Here is a 13,971-nt window from a genome sequence, read left to right on the forward strand (position 1 = left end):
AAGCCCAGAGTGAGGATTTGCCAGGGTCTTGGACGCCTCCTGGCCTCCTGGCGCCCTGACACTCCTGCATATAAAGCTTAAGAAAAGCCTGAGACAACCACAGAGGGCTCCTGGACTCCTCCTTTACAGTCTGCTGGGATCATAGGAAACCTGCTCAGTGGTGCATCCTGCCCCTGCAGCAGGAGACTGTCATAGGAAGGAAGCAGGATGTAGAGGGAGGAGGCCTGCAGGAGGCACATGGAGCCTGGAGACATGGGAAGAAGCTGCACTTGCTTTTTCATCCTGGACTGGCTGAAAGGATTTGGGTGAGAGACCTGAGGGAAAGTGACAATGGCAGCTTTTATCTCGATTGTGATTTTTCTCTTTTCCTCCCAGACTTGTCTGGTCAGTTTCTGACCCTTGTCTATGGGTCCCCGACTAAAGGTGTTGGGGACTTGTGGCAGGTTTTTGGGCCTTGCTTTGGCCAATCCTGTTTGGCTGCACTTTTTCCCATGAGGGGATGGGTAACTTTGGGTGCTTGATTTGGAAACTATATTGTCTTCTCTGTATTGCACACTGATTGTATTGAAGTTCTTTTCCATAGACAGTCTTATGTTTTGGCTTGGTGTGGCAGATGGCAGAAATATTGAGAGCAGGTAGGTTTATCCCCACCTGTGTGATACATCATAATCCAAACATTCATATTCCTAAGAATGGAAGCTTTAAAATGCTAGTCCTTATTCTTCCAGTTCCTTTATTCTAAAGCCAGTCAGTATAACAGGCTTCCCTTTTCTTGGAGCAAGACTGATACTGTATTTTCTATCCTAGGAAACGTATGTGATTACTTCAGAAACTTTCTCTGCTGTATCAACAAGAAGGTTGTTTGTCTATCTAGTTAAAAAAAGTGTACCTCTTTTAGAGAATTTTCTCATAAATTCATTGAACAAAAAACTTGCCTACAGAGAAGAAATGAAACAGCTTTCTTTGAGCACATCACCATGCATTTGAGCTAGAGAATTCACAGCGGGTGCTGGTTAATAGCGTCATTACTTTTTGATGTCCAGAGGAATAACACCAATATTGCCTTGGAAGGTGTTTATCAGGAACAACCACAAGGATCATACAATAATGTAAAGAATCACCTGGACTATTATATCTCTGTGCAGAACACGATGTGCTGAATGGAAATTGTGCACATGATACACTGATAGAGAAGCACAGGGTACTGAGCACCTCTGTCAGGTAGGAAAAGGAGTCATGTGCCAAGTGCACTGCCCACCTGAAGCTGCTTGCAATGGCTCAAGCACAAGCAGTTCTGTAAACGCATCTATCCCAGTTCAGCCAGCTAGAAACAGTTGGCTTCACTGCATGGAAAGCAGGCTATTAGACAAAATCGTTCTGCATTGCTGTCTACTAAAGTTACGGTTTAACCTTCCTAAAAGTGAAGAGTGAAAGCAATCTATTGGCCAGTGAGATGTTTCTCATCCTTCCTGCCCTGCAAGTAAGTTGTTTCAGCAACAATGGAATAGGACCGAGCAACCAGAAATGAACCAACACTTGTATGGACAATTTATCCAGCACAGAGGAGTCAAGAATAAACAGCAGAGAGAGGAAAGTCTCTTCAACAAATTATTTGGGGAAAACTAAACTGCCACATGCTAAAGAAGGAAACTAGAGAGCTATGTCACCCCTTACACAAAAGATAACTCAAAATGAATTAAAGACTTGGATGGCAATCTTTGAAACCACAAAATACATAGAAGAAAACAAACAAAACCCTCCATGCCATTTGCTTAGGGAAGTCTTTGTGTAATTGTCTCCAATGATGTAGACATGAAACAGAATATAAATAAATGGGACTACATGTATCAAAAAAGTCTTCTGCACAGTGAAAGAATCTATCATTAATACAAAAAGACATCTACTTGAATGGAGAAAATATTTGCACATCATACATTATGCATATAAGAACTGGGGTGTATGCCAGAGGTATGGGTGAGAGGATTCACCAGAGACAGCCTGGGGAGCAGGACAGGGGGATCAACTGAAATACACTGCTGAGAGGAACAGCAGGCGAGACAGGAGAGGTCTGCTGGGCCCATGTGGGTTAGCTCCCTTGCTGAGGATCAAACTCATGCTGCAGTGGCTGGCACTGAGCCATGTTTTAAAACTCATGTTGAAAAATTGTGTGAATTGTGAATTCAGGTTTCCTCCTCACCCAGGTTTCCAGAAATCACTTGACAGGAGCTGATATCTCTCAGCTAAATCTAATATCTCACACAAGAGTCCCATGATACTAACCAAGGAGATGCAGTCAGTTCAGGGACTCACAGGGAGAGGAGGAATACTTGTCACACTCTCTCAGCTACCAATTCCCTCCAGTTCGGTCACATAAAGTACATAAAAAATACATCTATTAATATCTCTCCTTCAACAACTATCTTGGTACAGGGGAAAGTTCCCTTACCACCATGAGTTGTTCTGAGACTAGATGAGTAAATGAACATCAGACAAATTAGTATGAGAAAAACACCAAATTGAATAGCATGTGTAGACAGAATTATACAGCAGTATATTCTGAAGTAAATGGAAGACAGCAAGGGCTTATATCTTATAATAAGGAACTTGAGTCACCAGAGAGAGAGGAGAGGGTTTCACATGATGAGGAAATGACTTCATATGACAGAACATTGCCTTTCATTGTTTGCCCTTCCTTAAGATAAGTTTCTCCTATTTAAAAAAATATTTCTGCAGAGATCACTATAACTAGGAAAACTTAAATCTTCAAGTAATGGTAATAGTCTCTCATGAAACTGGTTCTCACAGGATCTTTTTTTTTTTTTTTTTTAAGAAAAGAGCATAGCTTTTCCTTTTATTTTTATTTATTTATTTTTTAAAATAAATTTTATTTTTATATTCCCCATACAATTGCAACCCCCTTATTTTAACCCCAATCCCACCCCTCCCCACCCCCACCCCCCTCCCACAGGATCTTGACGGACCTTCATTCCATATACCAAGATGACAAGTATTGAAATGGCTACTCTCGATATCTAGGAAATCCTACCCAACTTTTGGGGTTAGGGGGCAACAGATCTACAGCAACATGCTCTCTATCTTCAGTATGAACATGGGGGTGGAATCCATTCAGAACATCATCCACTAGCTTAGAGTTTGCACCTTCCTGTTCTTGCCTCTGGCCTACACCCCAGTTCTTGTATGCATAAATAAATAAAAGTAAATCTTAAAAAAACAGAAAATTATATATTCTATTTCAAAGAAAAGCAAAAGTAGTAATATTTAAAGTAGATTAATATTCATTCTTAATATCCATGATTTCAACCCAGAGAGAAAATTAATAAATACTAATCTGGATCAGTGCTTATGTTCTAGGAAATGAGAAATCACAGAATTTTATTATTTAATTGCTGCAAATTTCTATCAGTTCAGCCTCAATATTGCCATTTCTAATGAGAAACTGCATCCAATTAAAGCTAGCTTAAAAAGGACTAGTAAGAAGCATTATCACCCTGATAATGAAATTCTGTCTGATTTCAAAGTTTAGGTTTTTAACTGCCCAGAGTGTTCGCTCTCAACATCATTTTGCCTGCAAGAGCAGCCTGGTCATGAAAGAGCTCACCCTGGCTCTAGCCATTACAATGATTGCCCGTGCTTGTTGAGAGGTAACTAGACTTGAGCATACACCTCTACCTCCTGGCACCAAACACACACACACACATAGCTGGTGTGCCCAGCTTCTTCAGCAGATCAGCATCTTTTGGCTTCTCCCTCCCCACCCAACATCCTAGGGAAAATGGCTCCTACTTTTTCTTTGGGGACATACTCAAGAGAAAGCTCTTGTGCTGGAGAAATACAGGCAGTTCCAATACTGCCTCTTCCACTCATTAGCCATGGGAGGCTGAGCACTGACTCCTACTGAGTCCCAGGGCAAGTTAGGGTTAAGTATGCAGCTTCAGGCAGGGTGAAAGCAGGGACTTGGGAGACTTAAGGGAGGCCCCTGAGATAAGGCTGAGAAATTCAGGAGGGCCAGTGATGGCAGTAAAAGTAAATTTTAGAAGACCTAGGTCAGGGTGGTTAACAACTAAGATAGGAGCTGGGAAAATGGGCACCTCTGCCCAGAGGAGTATAGCCCCTAGGAGGAAGAGCCAATCACAAAAAAGGACGATGAGATTTTAGAATGGGGGGGATGGAGGGGAGGTTTAATTATCCCTAGACAGGCCTTCCTTGCCCCTCCCAAGTACGGCATACTGGGAAGTTCTTGCTTCCTTCCTTCAAATAACCTTGTTCTTACTTTCTTAAGGTTTGTTTCTGATTACTCATCTAAAATGTCTGCAAATTTCTTTTTCATAGTTTTGTGGGACAAGAACCTGATGTGGCTCAAGGGCTAAAGTCAGAACGCACAGCGGCATCAATAAGTTTATATATTCTTTCAGCTATCTGTTAGGAATTCCTTCTTCATAGGATGTTTTTGAAGATTGACTGGGATAAAGAAACTGTGTATAATTATACCTATGTGTGTACACACAACACACACACACAGATACACATTTGTGTGCGTGTGTAAGTGTGTGACTATCCCATTCCCAGCCCAAGCACTTTCTTTTTCATCTTTCTGGAACATTATTACCCCTCTGTATGTTGCTGTGTGCTCTGTGCAAGAACCTGCTCTAGTTTACAGTGCATATTTTTCAAGGAAGAGTGTGTGTTTTTGCTCTCCTTGGTAAATCTATTCCTCTTGTTGATTTTGAAACTGATTAGAAGAGCGCATGGGGTGATATGTATGGCGGAGCACTAAGTGTTTCATCACAGGCAAAAGTCTACCAAAAAGCTGTCCCCTTTGAGAATAGCTGAACCTAGACATGTTCCTAGACAGCTGTTGTGCAGATTTTGGAAACTGGTACTTTTACAGTTTCCCATTTCCAATAAAGGACTTAAAAAAGCCCTCAGTATGTGTGTTTTCTCTATATTCCACATATAAATAAAATCATTCATTATTTCACATAGAAGATTGTGGCAGCAGAACTGAGGCTGCAAGAGGGGCAGGGAAAAGGGGGCAGCACAAAGGAGGAGGGCACATGACCCCAAGTAAGGGGTGTGGTGTTTGGACGGTGGGGGGGGGGGGGGGGGGGGGGGGGGGGGGGGGGGGGGGGGGCTGGTGACATACCTCTGAGATGTGAACCTATTCCCCTAATCAGGTAGCAGGTTGTAAACCAGTGTTACCTAAATAAAGGAAAAAAAGAGCCTGAGTATGTATTTGCTTTTAATTAGTTTACATGTGTAAGCTAAACCAATAATGTACAAATACAATGAAAATTTTCTAGTCTTGATATTGTAATATAAGAGGCTCCAATGTTTTCTTCAAAAATTTCTTAGCCATTCTCTACACTGTGCACTCCATGAAAGTTATAAAACAGATTCTCTATTTACAAACACACACACTCTTACACGAAGAGTTTTAGTTTGATTGCATGGAATTTATGTCTCAATATGGAAATAGTTGATCTGCTTATAATACAGTATACTCCTATGACAACAACATAATTGTCCATTGGTGGAAGAATGACTAAACACACACACACAATCACACACACAGAGTGTAATATCATTTAGCCATGTAAGAAGAATTGAATTTTACCATTTGTGACAAATTGGCTACATGTAGGGGGGAATTTTTCAAAGTGAAATAGATCAGGCAAAGAAAGACATACACGATATGGTCTCACTCACTCTTTAAAAAAAGGAAAGTTTATAGATGCAAAGAACATATTGGTGGTTGTCAGAGGTAGGGCATGGGCATGGCTGAAGTGGGTGAAAGGCGCCAAAAGGTATAAGCTTCCAATTATAGAAAATAAATTCACCAAGCATGTGACATAATATACATCACTATGACTATTATTAGTGACTTCATTGTGTATTTGAAGGTGACTAAAAAAGTAGATATGGAGAAGATGATCCGTTATAAGTTTGTAAATTTAAGCTGATGATGTATTAGTGACTGCCATTGTGAAAGGTAAAACGCCATTTAAAAAATGTTCCTCAGGGCCTCCCCGGTGGCACAGCGGTTGAGCGCTGGGTTGCGAAGCTGCCTGCAGCCTCTGCAGTGCCGGTTGGATCCCTGGCTGCTCCCCGGCCACTGGAGGAGGGTCCCACATGGCGCGCAGACCTCTCCTGCCGCCCGCTGCTCCCCTCAGCAGTGTACTTCGGTCCTTCTGCCGGCTCTGCTCCCCGCTCTGGCTCTGGTGAATTCTCTCATCCTCCCGCGCTTCTGACTGTACCCAGAGCTTGTATAAATAAATAAAAAATAAATCTTAAAATAAATAAATAAATAAATAAATAAATAAATAAATAAATAAATAATGTTCTTCAGTGTGAGCCTACTGAGAAAAAATTATCCACAGCATCAAATGGTACATCATTAATGGTCAGTTTCTATTGCAAATTCAGGCAGACAGAAGAGGAAGAGTTTCAGAAAAAAAGTTGTCACATGTGCCAAAGCCAGATTACATGACAGGGGACAGAATACGGAGGTTAATAAATGGTGCTTCTATGAAGCTACTGGCAGCCACTGCAGGACGAGTTCAATCCCCGGCCAGGGAGCTGACCCACATATGGTGCAGCAGACCTCTCCTGTCTCACCTGCTACTCCCCTCAGCAGTATATTTCAGTAAATCCACCTGTTGTGCTCCCCATTCTGTCTCTGGTGAATCCTCTCATCCCTACACCTCTGACCTACACCCCAGGTCTTGTATGCATAAATAAATAAAATAAACCTTTCAAAAAATAAAATGATGCTTTTCCAGAACCTTCTTTCTTTGAGTAACATTGACAAACCCTTCATTTTTCTACTTTCCCCACTTCCTTTGGGTAAAGTTCAATCCTTTCTACACTGCCATTCAAAAACAGAACTGAAAAATCTGACTTTTCCTACTCATTCTTTCCTGCCATTCATTTCGTCTGTCTTGTTCATGCTCTGACTATATGTGCTAGCTGAAAGATGGTGGAAGCTTCCATCACAGGGTCCATGGTACAAGGAATGCAGAGGTTGGCAATCTTCATACATCCAGTGATGTGAGACTTGTACAGCATCTGACAAGTTGATTTCTAGTTAAATCACAGATATTTCAGCATTGTTTGCACCCCACAGAAGAGTAAGCTCTCTTAGCTCAGGAACTTTTCTCCTCCCTTCTATCTATGAGTCAGGAATTGAAAATCACTTAAGCATAACCACTGAGCACATTCACAGTTTTAGTTTCTCAATATGAATGAAGTTTGTTCTGAAAACAAAGGAACTTGGGATGTCTTTCAAGTATAATGGTATCATCTATATTTTGCATGAATTGCATTCTGGGAGCTGGCATTTATTCCTCTCTCTTTCGGTGTCACATAATACTCTTGTGGAGTATCCGTTCTCAAGCACTCTTCACCCAGCAATGGTATGTTTTATGAAGGAATCTTTTCCATGTTGCTTTTTCTTATTTCAGATCAATGATCTGAAATATGTATGATGTAAGGCGTGACATAGGCACTCCACATATGCCATGTATAGCTATGCATCCACAGAGCTAGACGTATTAATTACACTGAATATATCAATGATAACCATGGTTCTATTCTATTGTAGCAGTCAACATAATTGCTGTAGCACATAATGCTATTCTGGTATATCAACTTTTATGTAAATGCCTTTGAAAAATTTTAGCCAGTGTTTCATAGCTTTGTTCCTATGGTTTACTCAGAACTTACTCAATGCCTGTGGCTGTGGTGATTAATTTTTTTTCTATGGGCTAGCAACAGTATCTAGATATTTGAGCCAACACTGTTCTCATTCTTTCTGTAATGGCATTTTCTAGATGAGAGGAACATTATCCCAGTAGACTAAATGAAGAAGATTACTCCCCTATTGGTCATGAGCTGAATTCCATCAACTGAAGACCTTCAAGAAAAAAGACAGCGAACCCTCAAAAAAAGGGTAATCTGCCTATAGTTAGCCTAGACTTTTCTAAAGTTCTAGTTATGCCATTTTATTTTATGAAGGATTAACTAAGTAACAGAGGATTGTAAAGTCAAAAAGCAAAAATTGTGTTGATAGCTTGTTTTGCAGAGATCCTATATAGAGATTTTAGGGGAGGTTTGCAGGAAGATTTGAATGATTATAAAGAACTGTGTGACAGGCAGACACAAAAGAAGGTATAGATGTTAGTGACCTACCTACCCTGATGGATTCAATCCACTGTCAATATTGGGCCCTGGTCTTCTCCTTCACCTGCTGCAGGAGGCCTTGATGCCTCAGCCAAATAAGACACTGGCAAGCAGCGAAGGTAAAGGGCCTCACACCGTGGGGCCAAAGCTAAAGAGCCTCACACCGTGGGGCTGTAGATTCCTTGTGCTTCACACCGTGGGGCTGAAGATCTAACATTCCTTCACTTTTTGTTCTTGGCCATAAAAGGAGAAAAATTCCCAAAAAGTACATTAGACTATAAATTATATGTATCAGCAGACTGCAAGCAATTGGCACGGAAAATTACCTGTTTAGAAATTAGTTACTACACAATTCGGCCCAATTAACAATGGGAGACAATTTATTGCATATATCTGACAAGCAATCCAGCATAACAATTATAGTATATCCTTGTTTTGTTTTTTACAAGTTTCCTTTTTATTTAAAAGTTTCTTAGGAAAGTTTTTAAATGAAGTTAACTGTGTTAAGAAGTTTGTAGTAGAAAAAGTTCTGATAGCTGAGCAGCAGCTGGTCTCCAGCTGAAGGCCATGTGAATGGAATAGTCTTTTGATGCTTAGGCTTTAGCTGATAGGGATGCACTGGCGGCTATCACTGTCTTAGATAATTGTCTAGCTGAAAAAATAAGTTTTAGTGTTAAGTCTGGTTTTTTATCTATTAACATTGAAGGCTACCATCTAGCTGGGACCTGTAAGAGCCAGTAGTCCATGGAAATAAAATACACTAAATGTTTCTGCTTTACACATGATAATGTTGGTTTTTTTTTTTCTGCTTACTAAAAATGAGTAAATAAAGACCTGCTGAGTCTCTCAGCAGAAGATACTAGCACCTCACCAAGTGTCAGTGTCTCCTCATTTTCCTCATCCCCTTCCCCTCAGCCCTTAAGTTTTAGTCCTTTCGTTTTCGCCAAGGCTGTCTCATCCTTTCAGGAACCCCTGACACGACATTTTGCTGGAGGCTGGTCCCTGGCATTCACCCTTTTTCTTGTACTTGCCACCACCCCACCCTCTAGTGACTCAGCCTTCTAGTGTGCTCACTGCCTTCCTGACTCTGAGTGAAACTACACTGTTCACACACTATTCTTCTTCATACAGGCCACGTATTTATCATACTACTCCTGCTATTGCTCTGTTTTAGGTTTTATTGTTTTCCATGAAGTGGTAAGGTATTTTTGGGTCTGGGAATACTCAAAACATATTCTATATTTATAAATTATATATTTTGCTTTACCCACTTGGCTTACTAAAGGTTTCATAGGAACTCTCTACTTTCAGATGCCAGGAAAATATGTATAGTTTTAGTGATGGAGAAACACTAAGGGGGAAAGCAATCATCCTATTTCCCATCATAGGGAGACAAATATGAGTTCAGCTAATACAAAGTGCCTAGTATAGTAGTGGGGAGTATGGAGGGGCTGCTGGGGTTAAAAACTGACCTGTCTGTACATCATGAAAGAAAAACAGTCAGGATAAAGAGTTGCATGGAACTGCCCTCAAGCTAAATAGCATGTCGTTGAAATTCCATATTTAGAGAGTGCATATTTTTTTTCCAATGAAGAACTTAAATTCCTATATGAAAAACCTATTTGCTTTTATAACTGTTTGGTTCAGGCAGTAACTTTAGGCAATGATGCCTCCGCATTGTTCATGGATGATCTTGCAGGGAGATTTCTTGTGTACTGATATTAGCCTGAGTGCAGCCAAACTTTCCCATGTAAATACTTCATCTGCTCAGAGTCCTGGCCCAGAAATAGAAGATGGTGTGACCATTGCTGGGGGTTTCTGAGGTGATGGGGAGAGGACAGTCCTACACTTGATGTGTAGACAGCAAATCCACAATTGGCACACTTCAGATTTTCTGACCCCGGGACTCACAGCATTTTCTGACCTTTTCCTGAGAAGAGAGTGTAATTGGAAGCAAATTAAAAGTCTCATATTCTTTTCAGCAGAAGGTTGTCTGAGGCCAGGAGATTCTGTTAAAAAGTAGAAGCCTTCCAGACCTCCCCAGTGGCGCAGCGGGTTGAGCGCTGCCTGGTGAAGCTGTCTACAGCCTTGGCAGTGTGGGTTCAATGCAGCCCAGCCAGCGATGATCCCTCATGGCACAGCAGACCTCTCCTGTCTGGCCCGCTGCTCCCCTCAGCAGTGTATTTCAGTCAGTCTGCCTATTCTGTTCCCCACTCTGTCTCTGGTGAGTCCTCTCACCCTCCACACCTCTGGCCTGTACCCCAACTCTTGTATAAAAATAAATAAAAAATGAAGAAAAACAAAAGACAAAACAAAAAAGTAGAAACCTCCCAATATATAGCTCTTTTCTGTTGCATATAGAAATTCACGTTTTTATTTCCCTGTAACTAAGTACTTCATTCTGAACTGGAAGAGTGGGCATGTTATAGGACAGGGAGAGGGGTAGCCCAAGCCCGCAAACCTGCCTATTCTAAATGGGTTCTGCCATCCGCCGCATCAACACAAAACATAGGAGACTTTAATGGGAAGGAACTTTAATAAAACTAGGAAACAATACAGGTAAGGCAAAGAGTCTAGTTTTTAAATGAAGCACCCAAAGTTACCCATCCCCTCGTGGGTAAAAGTCCATCCATATGGGATCGGCCCAGAACAAGGCCCCAAAGCCTGCCACAAGTCTAAAGCATCTTCCAGTGGGGACCCACAGAAAAGGGTCACAAACAACCGGACAAGTCCGGAAGGAAAAGAGCAAAATCAACATCAAGATAAAAGCTGCCATTGTCACCTCCCCACGGGTCTCACCCACATCCGTGTCACCTAGTCCACGACCAAAAGACAAGCGCAGTTTCTTCACGTGTCTCTAGGCTCCATGCGCCTCCTCCAGGTCTCCTTGCTCCATCCTGTTCCTTCCTCAGTCTCCTCTGCAGCTTCTCCTCTTCCTGCTCAGCTCCACCCTCCCTTGGGTGGGGCAGGGAACCTCCCCCTTTCCTGGGGACCACCCTGTTACAGGCATTCCAGGAAATAGTCATTTGTTAATTCCAGAGTACAGATTTGTTCTCTAGTGAGGCCTAGACTTCATAGAGCAATGGAGTCATAAAAAGGCAAAAGCAAAGGCAAAACTTTAATCAATTTTGCCAGTGCCCACAAATGCATCCTAAAATATAGGTACACACACACAAACACACAGAATCACTTTCCACCTTGGAACCTGTGTCATCGAAAGTCATTCAAAAGTGGTGAGGGGAGAATTCCAGGGGACAAGCAGGATAGCAGCAGTTAGTATCTGACCAACAATGCACTTTTATTTCTAGCTGAACTCTGTGGTAATGAGCTGAGAAAAAAATAGCCAAAGACATCAGGATTCCAGCAAGCCCTAAATCGTCATCTATCTGAGAAACAGTTCCCCTCCTATCACAGGAAGCACAGGTGAGTGGCCTGAAGCTCTGGAATACTGTCCATAACTGCAAAAGTTAGGCTGACCAGGACACTTATTGACACCATTGTTAAATCCCAAAAATGTACTTCTGACTCTTGTGATGAAGAAGCAGCTGGGTAAACAGAGCTCTAACTCAAAATTTCCATGAAATAGAATTACTGCAGGTAAATGAAAAACTTAAGACCAGCGGGCTATACAGAACCATTTATTTCATAATTAGCTAAAATTCAAAGACCATGTAATATTTAATCAAGTCCTATTTCTTAAAACAAAGCTAGAGTAACCCTGTTGAAAGAAAACTAATACATATTCTTAGCGTGGAAGAACGGGATACTGTGCATAGGGAGAAGAAAGGATTAACAGTTTTCCAATAAAACACCCAGAGTTATTTATCTCCTGGAAGGTAAGCGTCCAGTCAAACAGATTTGGCCCAAGGCAGACCACTGAAGCCCAAAAGCTTGCCAGAAGTCTAAGGCACCTTCTGGCAAGGAACCACAGAAAATAGTCATCAGGTGGCAAGCAAGTCTGGAAGAAAAATTGCAAAATAAAGTACAAATCAAGGTAATGGCTGCCATTGTCGGTCTCCACTCCCCACCCCTCTCCCAAGTGTCTCTCCATGTCTCAGATTCCACGGGTCCTTCTGTGTCCCCCAAGTTCACAGTGCAAGTCCAAAGCTGAGAAGCGAGCAGGCCTCCTTCTTCAGGTGTCTCTGCTCCACATGCTTCTTCCAGTCTCCCCTCTGGGGCTCTCCTCTCAGTTGTCTTTAGCTGCTCCTCCCCACTAGCTCTGCCCTTCATTAGGCGAGGCAGGGGACACAGAACCTCCATTTTTACAAAGATCACACTGTAGCAATTCCATTTCTCAGAAAGTGGGGCAGTTGTGGTTTTTTTGACCAACATTAGTTTAGTTTAAGAAAATCAACCAGCAACTGTAAACCAGAGACACACTGGTGGGGGTGGGGTTGTGGGATCAAAACAAGGGGGGTGGGAATTGTATGGGGACTATAACCAAATGAAAATGCACACATTGTGCAAAAATGAAAAATGATGTAAAAAATGTATAAAATAAAAAATAAAAATGAAGACAATTAACACAGCCTTTAAGCATGTTCTCCCAGGTTAAACTGCTGGTATATAGAGTGCAAGACATGAATTTGAATGCTCTGAACACAAGTTCCTCTCTTAGCACCTATCATTTATGATATTTTCTATTTAACACCTTCATTTCCTCAGTCAGTTGCAGAGAAAATGAGATCCCAAATATTTGACAGAGGGCAGGAGGTCTTATTTTTCCTCGGGAGAATAGAAATCGATAAATTAAGAGCCTCTCTTAATGTGCATGATATTTGGGAAAAATCTAACACAGGGCAAGTGATACACCCTGTTGATAAATAAAGGATGTCAAAATGCAAAAGAAAGGAGGCAGCAAGGAAAAGGTGGCAGAATGTTGGAAATAAGCTCAGTGCCTTAGATGCCCCCAAGTGTTGCGAGCCAGCCACAGCAGTCTGGGTGTCAGGGGTTCCTGAAGGATAGGAAGGCGTCGGAGCAATTGTAGAGAAAATGGTAAGGGAAGGGGGAGAGGGAATGAGGAGAAGCAGACACTTGATCAGGGTGCTGACATCATCCTGCTGAGGGTCTCAGCAGCCCTTTATTTATACTAAGCAAATCGTGAGTGCACAAGCATAAGGCAGGAAGATAACAGTCATCACATGTCCTTTTTCAGGAGCCACCAAGGGTCTGTTTGCCTTCAGGCAGAGGTGTAACATTTATTATTCTTTGTCTTAAAGAAGGCACAGTTGCTAACCAAATGTTTTCAAAATAGTTATTTACTTTAAACAATCTAACAGTTATTTTATTACTAGCAAAAAGCCTATGTGTCTGCAACTAACATTTCTAAGTTTGCCATGGTGAAAGATTAACTATGGGCTGAGGGAAACAAAGGGCAGGAAGTTACCTGGGGGCAGGGAGACAAAGATTATTTCTAACTAACCTATAAAGTTTAGACCAACATATAACTAATTGATTAGAGTAAAAAACAGAAGGCTTTTATTTAGAAATTATTATCTATATTGTTTTAGCTGACCAGTCATAAAATTGCTGTTGACTTATTCTTGAATGCACACTCTAACAGCTACCATACCAATTGTCACCTCCAGAGGAATCAGCCCTAAACAAACAGGAAGAATTTAGCAGGAGTTAGCTATGGCACCTCCTGGCTCATCAGGAATTTTCTTACACTTGGAGAATGGATCAAGTCTGCCACCCAACTGCTATCTTTATTTTATTTATTTATTTCTTTTATAGAGGCATGTTTTTTATTTATTTATTTATTATGTTTGT

The 13,971-nt window shown here is 41.4% G+C and overlaps 1 protein-coding gene across 1 annotated transcript in view; it reads right to left on the reverse strand.

Moving 5' to 3' along the window:
• Positions 1–13,971, reverse strand: part of LOC119255565 (tripartite motif-containing protein 5-like) — a 110,746-nt gene that overhangs the window by 42,702 nt on the left and 54,073 nt on the right. The gene's annotated exons all lie outside the window — the stretch shown is intronic.

Source organism: Talpa occidentalis, unplaced genomic scaffold, assembly GCF_014898055.3.
Source record: "Talpa occidentalis isolate TD23 unplaced genomic scaffold, MPIMG_talOcc4v2.1 talOcc4.3, whole genome shotgun sequence".
NCBI lineage: Eukaryota > Metazoa > Chordata > Mammalia > Eulipotyphla > Talpidae > Talpa > Talpa occidentalis.